Source organism: Delphinapterus leucas, chromosome 1 (genome assembly GCF_059928025.1).
Source record: "Delphinapterus leucas isolate spDelLeu-1000000601 "Yukka" chromosome 1, BTC_Dleu_Yukka2, whole genome shotgun sequence".
In the NCBI taxonomy this organism is placed as follows: domain Eukaryota; kingdom Metazoa; phylum Chordata; class Mammalia; order Artiodactyla; family Monodontidae; genus Delphinapterus; species Delphinapterus leucas.
The window spans coordinates 140,341,717-140,356,647 of NC_143129.1; the positions used below are offsets into that span (position 1 = coordinate 140,341,717).

General features: G+C 40.1%; 1 protein-coding gene across 7 annotated transcripts in view; it reads right to left on the reverse strand.

The window, feature by feature from the left end:
- FGGY (FGGY carbohydrate kinase domain containing) overlaps positions 1–10,206 on the reverse strand; it is a 418,604-nt gene extending 408,398 nt beyond the window's left edge. For 3 of the 7 annotated variants that reach the window (XM_022575812.2, XM_022575806.3, XM_022575810.3), the window contains exon 1: positions 10,102–10,205. The gene's annotated coding sequence lies outside the window, so the exon portion shown is untranslated. Of the gene's footprint in view, positions 1–10,101 lie in introns of all 7 variants that reach the window. The other 4 variants (XM_089921904.1, XM_089921896.1, XM_089921925.1 and 1 more) reach the window with 2 other exon arrangements.
- Positions 10,207–14,931: the final 4,725 nt, after the last annotated feature.

The window sequence follows — 14,931 nt, forward strand, 5'->3', positions numbered from 1 at the left end:
TTTATATGGCTTCCACCCTCTAGTCCTCATTTTTATCCCACGGGATCAGCCACCTAACCTCCTTTGGGTGAGCTATCCCTTAAAACGTTTTAAGATGACTCTCAGGACCTCCTGAGTTTTCTTTCCTCTTTGCTATATACTTTTAGCTCCTATAACCCCTCCATGCTGTGGCTTTTCCTAAAATAAAGAGGGAGGAAGAAGGGGTACAGGGCACTTGGTACATTTAACAAGAATGATCTTCAGATACCCATGTTCCCACATGATGCTGTGTGGAGATGAGGGAAGCTGGGCTAGTAGCCCACCGTGAGCACACAGCAGGTCTTCTCTACCTTCCTGGAGGCCCCCTAGATGCAACACATGTTGGGACAAATCAGTAGCCCATCCAGCCCAATACCCAATCTCAGACACTAACATCAGAACAACTTGTTCAGGAGAAAAGGGAAGGGGACCTGGGGTGTCTTCACAAAGTGCCTTTGAAGGTGGGCTTTGAGGTAGCCCTCCTCAAATACCCTACTCTTCCTTTAATAGGTCCCTAGAAATTAGCGTTATCTATTAATATGTCCTGTCAATATGTACCTTCACATGAATCGCAATGTTTCTCAAACTCATATTTTGTGCCAACCCTCGTCTTGGATCAACAGATTTTGCGTGAGCATTTACTCTCTTCCAGGACTGGTACTAGTGACTTAGTAGACAGCTTTGCTGATCCTCCCAACAACTTTGGAGGGTCCACAACCCAGAGACGGGGTAACTAAGGGTCTGTGCATTTAGGTCACTTGCCCAATGTCACAGAGTCAGTAAAAACAGAGAGGGTCTTCAACCCCATGCTCTGTCCACTATGTCACATGATGATTTAAAACAGCCGACCCATAGCCACACTCTAATATCAAAGTTGGCCACATAATTCTACAATCCCAGAATTTCGTAAACTACATTGAGTTTGGTGTATATAAATCATGCTTGACTTTATAATTTGCCTTCTCAACTTTCATCCCCCATAGCTGACCAGAAACTGAGTCCTTTCTTAATCTCTTCATCCCATGGCCAGTGTAGCAGAATTCATGATACTCAGCTCTCAGCCTGGTCTGCAACAGATTTCAGTGTAACTCAGCCCAAAATCCAGATTGCCCAAGGGACTGGCAACACATACATTTAGCCTGAATGATTTCTACTTTATTTTTCCACTCTGCCTAAACCCAGCCCACACACACAGCACTGCATATGTACCTGCTGTATGAACTCTGCTTCATTTTGTCATCCATGTTGTTAAGAACTTTCTAAATAATTTAAGTTGATGAAGGGGTTATAGGACCTCCAGGGTCCTATATAAATCCCTTCCTCACAACCTCAAATAGTCCCTTTTAAAATTTTCTTCAAAAATTCCAGTTGAGGACCTCCACTTCTAGCCAAGATGGAGTAACAGGCACCATATTTACCTTCCCACCTAAAACAACTAAAATAATGAATACAGGAAACTAAGGTTCTCGGGACACTGGACATCAGGCAAAAAACTACAGTAATCTCAAAGAGATGGGGAAAAAATGAGGTATCCTAAAACTGCTCAAGCTTAATGCCTGGGACAGAGGACACAGAAGAGGAAATCCATACCAAGCCCTGCAGTTTCCCGAATTGAGGAGCCAGAGCTAGAGGTCTAAGTAGAACAAGGAGGCTAGAATTCTTGGGGCAAAGTACAAGACAGGAGAGAGATGCACAGGAGGATGTGCTCCTGAAGTATTCAGGAGAGTACCCATCACTGTATGTATGTGAGGAAACTATCTGAGCCAGAAGCACTCAAAAGGATCACAGAGAACAATCAGCGGATTTCACACAGGGCCATGAATAGTGCCTATTCAGACCAGCCAGTGTGGAAAACCTCATAATTAACAGGGCATGGGGCAGAGTACACAGAAGGGTTTTACCTCAGCAGTGAAGAAGAATTAGCCCTACTCAACAAAGCTTAAAGCAAGACTCAAAAGGATAGAACTGTTTCCAAATAACTTACTCATGCCCAAAACAAAGCTCAAGTGTATTTATAGAAATACAAAAAATATCTAGCACTGAAAAGGGTAAAATACATAATGTCTGATATTCAACCAAAAATTACCAGGCATGCAAAGAAGCAGGAAAATACTACTAAAATGAGAAACATCAATGGACACTGACCTAGAATTGACACATTTGATGGAACCAGTAGACACATATTAAAACAGCTATCATACCTGAATTTCATATGTTCAAAAAGCTAAAGGAAAAAGTGAACTTAAAAGTTCACACATGCAAGATTTCAAAAAAGACTCAAGTTGAAATTCTAGAAATGAAAACTAAAATGTTTGAGATGAAAAGTTAACTATATGAGATTAGATAACACAGAAGATTAGTAACCTTCAAGACACAGTAATAGAAGCTATCTAAAATATAACAAACAGAAAAAAAGATTTTGAAAAAATAAACAGAGCATCAGTGAGCTGTGGAAAAATTTCAAGTGGCCTAATATATGTGAAATGGGAATACCTGAAAGAGAGAACAAAGAAGGGACCAGGAGAAATATATGAGACATAATGGACACAAATTTTCCAAATCTGATGAAAACTATAAACCCATATAATCAAGAATATCAATGAACCCCAAGCACAAGAAATATAAAGAAAACTAAACCAAGAAACATCATAATTAAATTGTTCAAAACCAGTGATAAAGAGAAAAACTTAAAAGCAGTCAGGGTGGGGGGTGGCAGATTACGCAAAAAAGAAAAAAAACTCACGAGAATGACAATGGATTTCTTATCAGAAATAATGCAAGCTATGAGACAGTAGAGGAAGATCTTTGAAGGACTAAAAGAAAAAAACTTTATATCTAGAATTCTTTACGCTGTGAAAAAATCTTTCAGAACTAAAGCTGAAATAAAGACTTTATCAGACATACCAAAAATGACATACCAAAATTCACCACCAGCAGAACTGCACCACAAGAAGTGGGGAAAAATAATATCACATGGAAATCTGGATCCATAAAATGCAAGGAAGAGCATAAAGGTAACTATGTGGTACATATAAAGACTTCTAAATATTTTTTGAATGTCTTAAAAAGAGAGTTGCTTAAAACTAAAATAATAACCATGTATTGTGGGGTTTAAAACATATATGGAAGTAAAATATACAACATGAAATAGCAGTAGCACAAAGGCTATGAGACAAGAATTAGAAATACATTGTTATATGGTTTTATATTACATATGAAGTGGTATAATACCACTTGAAAGTTGACTCTGATAAATTAAAGATGTACACTATAAACCTTAAAGCAACCACTAAAATAATATCTGAAAAAAGGATATGCCTAATTAGCCAATAAAGGGGGAAAATGGAATTTTAAAAAATTAATCTAAAAGAAGACAAAAGAGAGAAAAGAGACCAAGAAACAGATGGAACAAATAGAAAAAAAAAGCAAGATGATATGTTTAAAACAAACCATATGAATTGCATTATATATAGTCTAAACACCCTAATTGAAAAGCAGAGATTGTTAGGCCTTGCTTTGTTACCCAGTCTAACTATATGCTGCCTATAAGAAGCCCACTTTAAATATAAGGAGACAAATAGGTTAAAAAGCAGAAGGAAGAAAAGATATACCATAAAAGAGCAATCAAAAGAAAGCTGAAGTTTGCTGTATTAACATAACATTAAGTAGATTTTAAAGCAAAAATATTATCAGGAATAATGATTAAGTAGCTATCAGAGCAAAACATATCATCAGAAATTATGAAATAATAAAGGGGATGATTCACCAAGATGACCTAAAAATCCTAAATATTAATGCACATAATAACAGAGCATCAGAATACATAAAGCAAAATCTGATAGAACTGCAAGGAGAAATGCATATGTCTACAATTATCATGAGAGAATTAAATATGTCACTCAATAATTGGTAGAACAGATAGACAGAAAATCAGCAAGTATATAAAACATTAAGAGTAGTCAATGAAGCTGCCTAATTGACATGTAAAAAGCACTCTACCCAACAAGAGCAGACTACACATTCTTTTCAAGTGTACGCGGAACATTTACCAAGACAGACCACATTCTGAGCCATGAAACAAGTCTCAAAAAGTTAAAAGGATTCAAGTCATACAAAGTACTCTCTGTGACTACAGCGGAATTAAAAGTCAATAATAGTTAGATATGTGGAACATCCTCAAATATTTGGAAACTGAATAACACACTTTTATATAACCATAGGTCAAAAAGACATTAAAAACAACTAGAAAGTATATTCACTGAATGAAAATAAAAACAGCAAAAGTTGTGGGATGCAGTTGAAGCAATACTTAGAAATTTACAGCATCAAATGCCTATCTTAGAAAAGTCTCAAGTAAATGACCTTAATTTCCACCTTAATAAATCAGAAAGAAATGAGTAAGAGGAAGCCAAAGTTAACAGAAGAAAGGAAATCATAAATTTTAGAGCAAAAATCAGTAAGTTAAAAAAGAAAAGGAAAACAATAAAGAAAATAAATGAAACCAAAAGCTGGTTCTTTGAGATGATCAATAGTATTAATAAATTTCTGGCCAGAATGATCAAGAAAATAAAGAGAAAAGAGACAACCAGTCTTAGGAATGAGGAGATGAAATTACAACAGATTCTATAAATATTAAAATGATAATAAGGGGATATTATGAGCAACTTAGATAATATGTACAAATTCCTTGAAATACACAAACTACCAAACCTCATTCAAGGAGAAACAGATAATCTGAATAGTCCTATATTATTAAATCAGTTGACTTCTCCTTCTCCCCCATAAAAAAACTCCAAGCCCAATGGCTTCACTGATGAATTCTACTAGATATTTAAGAAAAGAAATAATGGCAATTCTACACAAATTCTTACAGAAAACTGAAAAGAAGGAAATACTTGCCTGTTCATTCTATGAGGCCAGAATTATCTTGATAACAAAACTTAAAATACAAGGAAAGAAACTATATCAATACCCATCATTAACACAGATGCAAATATTCTTAAAATTTTAGCAAATAGAACAGAATCCAACAAAATATAAAAAGGATAATATAGGTCCTGGCCATGTGGGATTTATCTCAGGGATACAAAGTTAATTTAACATTCCCCCCCCAAAAAATGAATGTAATTAATCATATTAAGAGTCTTTGAAAAATGATCTCAATAGTTACAGAAAAAAGCAACTGACAAAATACAATACCCATTCTTCATTTAAAAAAAACAAAGAAAAAACGAAAAAACCGTTTCAGCAAAGATGGAATAGAATGGAACTTCCTAAAACCCTTTCAGCAAAGATGGAATAGAATGGAACTTCCTAAACCTGATAAAGAGCTTCTACAAAAAATATACAACTAACATCATAAATCATAATGCTGAAGATATGAATGCTTTTCCCTAAGCTCAGGAACAAGGCAAGACATTTGCTCTCATCACTTCTACACAACACCGCGTGGAGATTCTAGCCAGCGCACTATAGCAAGAAAAATAAGACATCCTCATTGAAAGGAAGAAGTAAAACTGTCTTTATTCACAGATAACATGATCACGTAAAGAATCTGATGGTACCCACAAAAAAGCTATTAGAACTAATAAGTCAGTTAGCAAGATGGCAGGATATATGATCAATATACAAGCAGCAACAAACAACTGAAAGTTGAAATCTAAGAAGACAATACTGTTTACAATAGCGTCAAAAAATGTGAAATACCTACAGATAACCTGACAAAGACCCATCTACTGAAAGCTAAAAGACACTGCTGAGAGAAATTAAGGAAGACCTAAATAAATGAACAGATATACTGTGTCCATGGGTCAGAAAACTCAATATTTAAGAAGTCAATTCTCTCCCCAAACTAATGTATAAATTAAATGAAGTTCCAATTCAAATCTCAACAGGGCTTTATTTTGAATCTGACAAAATGACTGTAAAATGGAAATGTAACAGATGCAGAATAACCAATATAACTTTTAAAAAGAACAAAGTTGAAGGACTTATACTACCTGATTTTAATACTTATTGCAAAACTACAGTCATCAAAACTAAGTGGTACTAGCATTAAAACAGACAAAGAAATCAATGGAACAAAATAAAACATCCAAAAATGGGCCCACATATACACATGGTAAATTGATTCTGATCAAAGGTACAAAGACAATTCAATGGAGAAAGGATAGATTTTTTAGCAAATGGTGCTGGAACAACTGATACCATATGAAAAAAATAAACTTTGTCCACATCTGGTCCTACAGGTTAACATGAAATGGATCCTGGATTTAATGTAAAATAAAAAACAATAAAGCTTCTTAAAAGAAAAATGGGAGAAAATATTTGAGATCTCAGGCTAGGCATGATTTCTAAGATACCAAAACCATGGTCCATAAAGGAATAAATTGATAAAATTTACATTATCAAAATTACAAATTGATAAATTAGACTTCAGCAAAATTAAGAACTCTGCTTTTCAAAAGACACTGCTATGAAAATATAAGCCATGAAATGGGATAAAATATTTGCAAATCACAGCTGTGATAAAGAACTTATTAATGAGAATATATATAAAAACCTCTTGGGCTTCCCTGGTGGTGCAGTGGTTGAGAGTCCGCCTGCCGATGCAGTGGACACGGGTTTGTGCCCCAGTCCGGGAAGATCCCACATGCTGCGGAGCAGCTAGGCCCGTGGGCCATGGCCGCTGAGCCTGCGCGTCCGGAGCCTGTGCTCCGCAACGGGCGAGGCCACAACAGTGAAAGGCCCGCATACCGCAAAAAAGCAACAACAAAAAAAACTTCTTGAAAGTCAGTAAGGAAACAAACAGCCCATTTTTAAAAAGTGGACAAAAGAAATAAACACTTCAGCCAAGAAGATATATGAAATACATACAAGGAAATAAGCAACATGATAAGAAGTTTGAAATTATTAGTCATTAGGGAAGTGCACAATAGAACCCCATGAGAGGATTCCACATTATTAAAATAGCTAAAATTTAAAAGAGTGATCACACCAGTTGAAGCAACTGGAATCACTTTGAAATACGGTTTGGCTGTTTCTTAAGTTAAGTATACACCTACCATGTGAACTAGCTTTTCCACTTTTAAGTATTTAACTAACAGAAATGAAGGCTGTACAAAGACATTTATACAAATACGGATACTGGCTTTATTTGTAGTAGCCAAAAAGCAGCAAATAATCCAAATGTCCATCAATGGGTTAGTGGATAAACTAAATATGGTATAGTTGTACTCAGAAAAAAAACAAAAAACTACGTATGCACACATAACCTGGATAAACTCAAGAGGATTATGCTAAGGAAAAGCCACCGCACACTAAAGATACATATTGTATGACCCCACAGATAAAATCCTAAAAGAGTTTAAATAGTGACAGAAACAACTCACTGGTTCTTGGAGGGATTAGAAAGGGGCATGAGCAATCTTTGGGGGTATTAGAAATGTTCTTTATCTTGATTGTAATGATGGTTTCATGGATAAATACATACGTTGAAACTTCTCAAATTAGACACTTTATATATGTACAGTTTACTGTATGTCACATATACCTCAATAAAGCTGTTGAAAAATATCCTAGTGGGGAATGCCTTTTCTTTCCTGTGGTACCTTGACTGCTACATCCTTTCTTCATCCCCTACATTCAATCAGTAATTAATTCCTAACCATTCTATTCTAATCTCTCTCCTCTAGTCACATAGCTACTACACTAACCCGTCTCTCACCTGCATTATAATAGCCTCTCTCCAATCTTCACCACTCCAATTCATTCTCCACCCTGCAGCCAGAATTAACTTTCTAAAACACAAATCTGACAGTGTCACTTCAATAGTTGCTGCTTGCTCTGGAGATGCATTTCAAACTCCCTTAACCTGATTCACCTGACCTTCCCTGATCTGGGCTTTTCACTCTCCCGAACCTCCTTTCTGGTGATTTCCCCTTACCCTTTCCAGTCCGCCCATACTAATCAACAATGCACCAGACTTGCATAGCTTTGCCCATGCTGTTCCAAGTCAGATAATCCCCTTTCCTCTGTCTTTCTCCAACCCAATCACACCGATGCTTTGCAACTCAACTTGGGTATTATCTCCTCTGAGAAGTTTTCAATAAAAGCCTATATTGGGCCATTTGGACTTCTCTCAACTCCTGAGAATCTTTTTTTTTTTTAATTTTTATTGGAGTATACTTGATTTACAACGTTATGTTAGTTTCAAGTGTACAGCAAAGTGAATCAGTTCTACATATACATCTATCCACTCTTTTTTTAGATTCTTTTCCCATACAGCCCATTAGAGAGGAGAATCTTCTTCTACCTTGCTACAGCACTAAGCTCACTATCATATAATCTCCCTTGCCAGACTAGACAGAAGCAGACTGGATGAAAGCTTGAAAGCAAAGACCAAGTCTTGTTCATCCTTGCTTTCCCAGAGCCTACCACAATGCCAGGCCAAGAACACATTCCCAAATTAGTGAACAAACAAATGAACACAAGAGCTGGTTTGGATGACCGCCTCTTACATCAGCTGGGTTGACTCTAAATTCCACCTTATAAAAATATGCACAGGTAAGAGGTTGAATAATCTCTGTAGTACATTCTGGTAAAATAATTATTTCAAATACTTTGCGTGGGGGGGGGGGTCCCACTCCAGCTGTGAGCTTAAGGGCAAGATTCACTACCTCAAACTGTTTTCAGAACCAGCTGGTAAATTGACTGTGATTTGAACCAAGTGAAAGGTTAGGGAAAGAGAACCAGATTCCAGGAAAAGACAAGGCCCACAGTAAAAATTAACACAGCCTGGAAGAAAGCTCAGTCTCCTCCCAGTAAACTTCTTAATTTCATCCAGAAAGACACAGATCTCCACCCTCTGGGTTACTCCTTTCTCCCAATACACATGTTTTGACTTCCAAATCCAGCAGGGAGGCTCCCAACCTCCCTCCCCCTCAAAATCAATCTCCAGGCCCTTCTCACCCTCTCTGTTCCCTCAATCATCCTTAATAAGAGTTATTGGAGCCTCCCACCAGGAGGCCCTCCTCAGCTGGCTCCCTCCAAGAGCCAGGCCAGTGGCCACCAAGTCAAAAGCCAACCACAGGACCTCATTAACAGGAGATTCCCAGAAGACCACGAGGCAGTCAAAAGGCTGGAAGACCCAGCTGGCAACTTAAAAAGTACGATTTCAGGATATGCAGTCGGTGGATCATAGGAAAGAGGGGAAAAGCAAGCAAAACAAAACAAAGCGAATTCTACCATCTATATACCAGTTACAAACTAAGAGAAGGCTTGCCTTCTTTCTTACTGACTTGTGGTTCAAAAGCATAATCACTCTCTCCCTCCTGATATCCTATTTTAAAAAGTAACCTAATAATGACTGCTCTTCCCTATCTTGGAAATGACTTGACTTTTTAATTTAGAGACGAAATTAGTTAAGACATGAGAAGTGCTTTAGTGGAAAATAGCCAATGGTTAGGGAAATTCACCATTTTGCATCTTGTTCATCTTAAAAAGAAAGGACTTTAATAAAAATAGAAAGACACTCCTAGGCCTTTCCTACCCAGGATAACTGTAGCCAAAGAACATTATACCGTCTACACTAAATTGCACCTCAAACATTACCATAAGCTGCTGAAAGCTACAAGCAGCACTGGCCTTAAAATGCCTTAGGTAGCCAGACTGGAATTAAAAGGTTCAAAAATGCCGGGGGAAATGTCCTAAAATACGGTGGGAAGGGGGGAGAGAGAAAATTAACATAGTTAACTGGATAGTGATGACAGGGGACCCCGGGTTCCAGACATCTCCTAGGCAGCGTTGGGGATGCAGTAATGGCCCACCCTTCTCTTGAGTGGCCGTACGCCTCACCCAGGAGCGGACACAGTGGACTCAACAAGGTCTCAGGGGCCAACGCACTGCTGGCGTTGGCGTTAAGACTCAGGCGGCCAGACGAGGAAGAGGAGGCAGCGACTGCGGGAAAGGGGAGGGAGGCTTGGGCCCGGGTGCGCTCTCGAGCTGTAGAACGTGCGCGCTGCGAGCCTGCGCTTTTGCTAAAGCCCCTGATACACACGTGGGACTGGGCAGAGGGTCACTTACTTGTCCAATCTGAAATTACATTTTAGCTAGCGCGGCCCTGCCGATACCCGCGCGGAGCCGCACCAAGCCTCGGTTGGGCGGTCCGACCCGCCCTCCGCTCGGCCCCGCCCCCGCCCCCGCCGGCCACGGCCCCTATAAAACTCGCCCCGATTGGCCCTTTGAACGGGACCCGGGATTGGTCCGCTCCTGCGCCCTGCCGTGGCCCCCTGCGGCGGTCGCCTGTCGGTTGGAGTGGACTGCATCCTCTTCCGGTTTCTTCCCGCCTCCCCGAGTTTTTTTTTTTTTTTTTTTTTTTTGCGGTACGCGGGCCTCTCACTGTTCTGGCCTCTCCCGTTGCGGAGCACAGGCTCCAGACGCACAGGCTCAGTGGCCATGGCTCACAGGCCTAACCGCTCCGCGGCATGTGGGATCTTCTCGGACCAGGGCACGAACCCGTATCCCTTGCATCGGCAGGCGGACTCTCAACCACTGCGCCACCAGGGAAGGTCTCCCCCGACTTTTTAAAGGCCTGAAGTGGGTTCTGTCCTCTCAGGCCGAGAGTTTCCTAGTCTGGGGGCTCTTCTCGCAGAACTCACCCACGCAGACTCCCCTCAGCCGCTGTTGGGTACGTGTCGGACGTGTATCCTGTAACTTCGCTTCTCAACCATGCACTGAACACCAAGACTCCTGCAGACAGGTGTTAAAATAAAGAAATTAATAATAATAATATTTATTGAATGCTTACTTTGTGTGAGATCTTGTTCCCGAGATACTTTACGAAAATGTTCTCAACTAATTTTTTGAACAACCTTCTGAAAAGGTGTCAGTTTGTAAATGTACAAAACAAATGAACCCCAGCCTCTAAGGAAGTTACAGTCTGGTGGGTCCTGGACACACCTGTGTCATTTAATCTTCATGATTCTTACCTTTCCAGTTAGGTGGGTACTATTTGTCCATAGTTTACAGATGCAAAGAGTAGGAAACGTTTTTTAGCTTGTTTTGAGACTCACAATAAGTAACAGGAGGGAAGATTCCAACCTGAGCTCAAACATAAGCCACATCTATTAAAAAGGCAGGCTCCCAAGCTGATGGGACTGAGATTTGGAAGATAGTTTAAGTAGTCTAAACTCTTTATTTTCCTAGAAAAGGAGACTGAGGTGCAGTAAAAGGAAGTGATTTTCGAAGGACACACTGGTCATGAGAGGTAAGCCTCGGTAATAACTGATTTCACAGAACTGGAGTATGGGCCATGTGCATGATAGTCACTCTGCTATCCTCATAACGACTCCAAATACATGCTCTCATCTTGGTCTTACAGGCGAGGATAGTAGCTCAGTGGGGCTGAGGCCACGTGATTAGCTGCATCTGCTAGGGGCCCTGGTTTGGGGATGCCAGAGGAAGAAATTTTCCTCTATCCTTCTAGGTTCTTCTGGCTGGTCTAAGAATTAAATTGACATGAACGGGAGAAAATCAGATGAAAGTTTAATAACGTGTACATGGGAGAGACCCAGCAAAACTGAGTAACTCTGTAAAGACATCTTACACTAAAGACAAAAAAAGGATGTAGGGGGTAATGGTTTATGTCTTCAAAAGGGAGGAAGGCAGTTTACATGAAGATGGAAAAGCAAATGCTTGGGAAACAAATGTTTCCTGGGTGTGCTAAGACAGTGGGACACAGGAATTAAAAAAAAACAAACAAAAAACCTTCCTAGATTACTCTCGGTCTACCATATCTAGTTCATACTATAGTACAATGAGAGCTGTCTTCCTGGAAGAGGTCCTCTGTCTACATTCTTTAGGCAGCTAAGGAGGACATCCGAGTTTCTTCCTGAGTCTTTTTGGGCCTTGATTGTTTTCAGCTGTAAATAATTCACATGCCAAAGAGACATTTTGGGGTGGCAAGTTTTGTTCCCGTACAGGGTCATTTTCTTTCTTCTACACCATGACTGTTCACCTTCATTTCCAAAAAATATCCGGAGATCTAACCATGGACTCTTTGGGAATGTAGGAGGTACTAGGATCTGGTTACCTGGCACCTGTGTGAATCATCATGTACAACAGGAATGATAATATTAAGCCCTCTTCATCTTACTTTTCCAGAGTATTGTGATGAGTAAATGAGGTAACAAATATGGAAATACTTTGTAAAGTGTTAGATGCTGAATACGTGTAAGACAGCTTCCAGACCCTCCTCATTGTACCTCAGGAATAGAATAAATGAAATATACTGGTTGCCTTAGGAACTATGGCAGGAGGTCTCATCTTGGCTAAACTTGAATTAATATGGATTTGCTTCCTGGTCTTTATAGATATCTCTGTTACTAGGCATTTTGTATTTGATCTGAGGTTTGTTTCTTCTTATCATCATGCTATCATTAGTGGTAGCACAGTGGCTGGAGCACCAGCAGCCATCTTGGACCATGAGAGGATTTCAGGAATGAAAGCTACATACAGCAAATCCCCAGGGTGCAAGGGCTTAAGTTTCTGACACCATGCAGCACCAGACAAACACCCACTGGCCACTTCTACTTGTAAGAAAGAAGCTGCTCTCTTGTGCAAGACACTTTAATTTTGTGTTTTCTGTCCATGGGGCCAAACCTAATCATAACTGATACATATACCTTACCTCGCAGAAATCCTACAGCAACTCTATAAGGTGATAGGTGCAGAAACAGACCCAGAGAGTATAAATGATTTTTTCGGTGTCATCCAGCCAAGTGAGAGAGGCGTAATTTTGTGGCCCATTCTCATTTTCTTTTAAATGGAAAGAAAATGCCTATTGTGAATGAATGAATCTATTTTTTTCCCATTTACTTCCATTCTATTCATTTATTCTAGGAGGTGATAAACTTTTTCTATAAAGGACCAAACAGTAAATATTTTAGACTTTGTGAGTCATACAGTTTCTGTTGCAGCTACTCAAGTCTGCCTTTGTAGGGCAAAGCAATCATAGACAAAAGTAAACGAGAGGCTATGACTGTGTTTCGATACAACCTTACAAAAGCATACAATGGCCAGTGTGCCCCAGTGGGCCTTAGCTCGCCAACCTCTGATTTATTAGATTCTGATGTCCCATCACAAAAGTGCATTGGAAATACATTACAGAGGGTAGGGGGATTGTGACTTTGCAGGCACCCTCACACAGTTGACCAATATAAAGTCCAGTGTGTGACGGTGAGGTCCAGTAGAAAGAAAGATCCCTAAACTGATAATCATGAGATCTGAGCACTCAGTTCATATCTGCCCTGAAACAGGATCTATATCCTGAACCAACCCCAGGTGCCTCAGTTCCCTATATGTTAGGAGCAAATAATGCAAATATCATCCCTACTTTCCATAGTTTCCATGGCTACAGGGAGACTGAGATGACATGATATACAGACCATATTTTGAAAGCTATAAATGTTATTCAACTGTGTGTTCACTGCTTCACCTTAGGCAGGGCCATATAGCCTCCTCTGTATCCTTCAGCCCCCTCTCCTTACCTCCATCACGGAACTCCTAGAACGTATCAAATGCCTAGTAGTTATTAGTGAATCCGTTTATCCCCACTCCTCGTCCTTAACTTGATATAAAGGGTTATTGTGTTGCATTGGATTAAAAGACTCAATTATTGGAAAGTCTAGATGCCCACTCAAGGTCGCTGCCGGGCAGCGTGGGTGTCATGCGGTCATTGTCCAGTAGACAGGTCACAAGTCACACCCGTGAAGCAGCACATCAGGCTTAAACGAGACAGAAAGAGCTAGGTTGTGAAAGCCTGGAACCAGCTGAACTGGACGTTTGTGTCACTTCCTTCCTGCTCACAGACTGTTTCATGAAACACCAGGAGGCAGACAGGAGTCCTGGCCTTCTCCCTGGTGACCTGTGGAGGCCTTCTGCTACTCTGACTGCATTCTCTGAATGCTTTTCCTACATTAACAACTTGCCCCTCTCCAGAGAAAAGACTTACTTTCCCCGAGACTCTTAGAGTCATGGCACAGAAATAGGTGTGGTTATTCATTTACTCATGAATTCATTTATTCATTCAGATATTTATGTATTCACTCACTTAAAGATTTATTGAGTGCCTACTGTTCTATAAAGAGATGGTGTTGAGAAAAACAGATATTGTCCGTGTCATCGTGGAACTGACAGTCACGAAACTGACATTCAGTAAATAAGCATGCAGGTATATATATGTGTGTGTGTGTGTATGTGTGTGTGTGTGTGTGTGTGTGTGTGTGTGTATAAAGTACAGAGAGGTTAAGCATATATCAATATATCTATATATCTATATGGATTCAGTTGCAAGTAGGAAGAGACATAGGATCTTATGAGAGAGGGGACATGATTTAGACTGAGGTCTAACTGAGATGGGTGATTCTGAGGAACCAGGTGCATTACATGCATTGAAGACCTAAGGGTCTTCAGTAACCTTGTTAAGTGACTACTATCACAACCATTGTACAGATAGGGAAACTGAGGCTTAGGAAGATTAGGTAACTGGCCTAAGGCTGCACTGTTACTAAGTGTGGAGCAGGCTGGGCTCTTTCCCGTACTCCACAATGCACAACACAAACCCAGAGGGTGTGAATTTTCCCAGCTCCCACCTTTGCACACACTATGCCTCCTTCCACCGGGAAAGCCTCCCCCGCCATCCTTCTCTTGTTGGATTCATAGTCTGCCTTCAGCGTCTAGTTGAGGGCCTACTTTCTCAGCAAAGTTCCCTCTTCTATCTGAGGCCTCAGCACATCTCGTATTATAAGCTTCTGCAACAATCATCGTGTATTACTCATGCGGCACCGGCCCTGAGACACCTTGTAAAGTTCATTTTCCTTTTTACATGCCTGCACTGGTGGCCTTGCTCCCAGT